Genomic DNA, 1,467 nt, shown 5'->3' on the forward strand with positions numbered 1-1,467 from the left:
CATCCATGTTGTAGCATGTGTCAGAATTTCCTTCCTTTTTAAGGTTAGTTAGTATTCCATCGTATACACACACCACCTTTTGTTTATCCCTTCATCTGTCAATGGACACTTGGGTAGTTTCCATCTTTTGGCCGCTGTGAATAACCCTGCTGTGAACATTGGCGGGCAAGGATCTGTTTGAATCCCTGCTTTCAGTTCTTTTTCTCCCCATATCTTTTTATATTACATGCTCCTTCGGGCTGGAGGATCAACCCAGAGGTATCTTTTACCCATCTTTCTGAAGAATTTCTACCCAACCATCCAGACTCACTTCAAAAGTTCCTCTCCAATAATCAAGGAGGGGTGCTCATGCCCTCCTCTGCACTCCCTCAGCCCCACATTCTATGCTCTCTTGGTCCTTCACTGAATCCTCATTATTTGTGTCATTGTCTTCCCACCTTACTAACATATAATTACCTTGTTCGCCCCTCTCCTGCATATATGATGTGTAGCCCACTGTTGGAGCTGCATAAATATTCCAGGACAAATATTCTAAGGACTGCCTCTGGGTTCTTCAAGCCCAGGCTCTGTCGGGACTCAAGGAATATTAGTCAATGTTGACTTTTATTGTCCATTTGTTCCAGGAAAAGATCCAAGTCCTTGGATCCAAGATGTGACCTTAGAAGTATGTTCTGGCTGCCACAGGGTCCTTATGTCCTTGGGGTCTCTGCAGAGGTGACTCACCATGGTTAAACATTTGAAAGACTACCCCTCTTGACTCTGTTACTCATCTACCTAGATGGCCCTAATGGGAAGGCTCAAGCCAGCTGAACTTTCCTTTACACTTTCAACCTGGTGCATACTTTTCTACTTGTGCCCAAGGCTGAGGACCTGGGGAGCAGAGTGAGTTTGAGAGTTGGAATGAACTCAGCTTCAGATTCAAAGAACACTTTCTCAGCTCTTTGAAGAGCTATTCTTCTACAGGCCAAGAATTGAGTAATTATAATAAAGCCATGGGAAACCTAAAAGGTGGGTCTTAGCTCCCCAGCCATCCTCCTTTCCCCCTTTTCCTGGCTCAGCTCCCTCCCTGTCAGTTCTATCTTTCCTTCCCAAATATCCTATCCTATACTTTTGGCCTTCTCCTTGCCTATGATGTTGACTCTCAGAAAGGAGAAAGCATCTCGCCTGCCTTGAATGATGGTATATCCCAGAGCTCACAATGCATGGCATTCGTATGTTCATCCATTCATTCACTCACGTAGCCTTTTGTCCACCACACTGGAGGAATCCAGGTATCTGTTCACATTCGAAAGGGGAATGTTAGGGTCATTCTTCTTCCCTTAACCAGGAAGCATATGCACCCATGTGTGCATATACTTTTGAAGAAAGTTCATTTACTTCCTAATAAAATTCAAGTGGTATAGTCTTGCCCACTTTGTTTTTTTTTTTTTTAAGATTTTATTTATTTATTTGACAGAGATAGAGACA

The sequence above is a fragment of the Ursus arctos genome, unplaced genomic scaffold (genome assembly GCF_023065955.2).
Source record: "Ursus arctos isolate Adak ecotype North America unplaced genomic scaffold, UrsArc2.0 scaffold_9, whole genome shotgun sequence".
In the NCBI taxonomy this organism is placed as follows: domain Eukaryota; kingdom Metazoa; phylum Chordata; class Mammalia; order Carnivora; family Ursidae; genus Ursus; species Ursus arctos.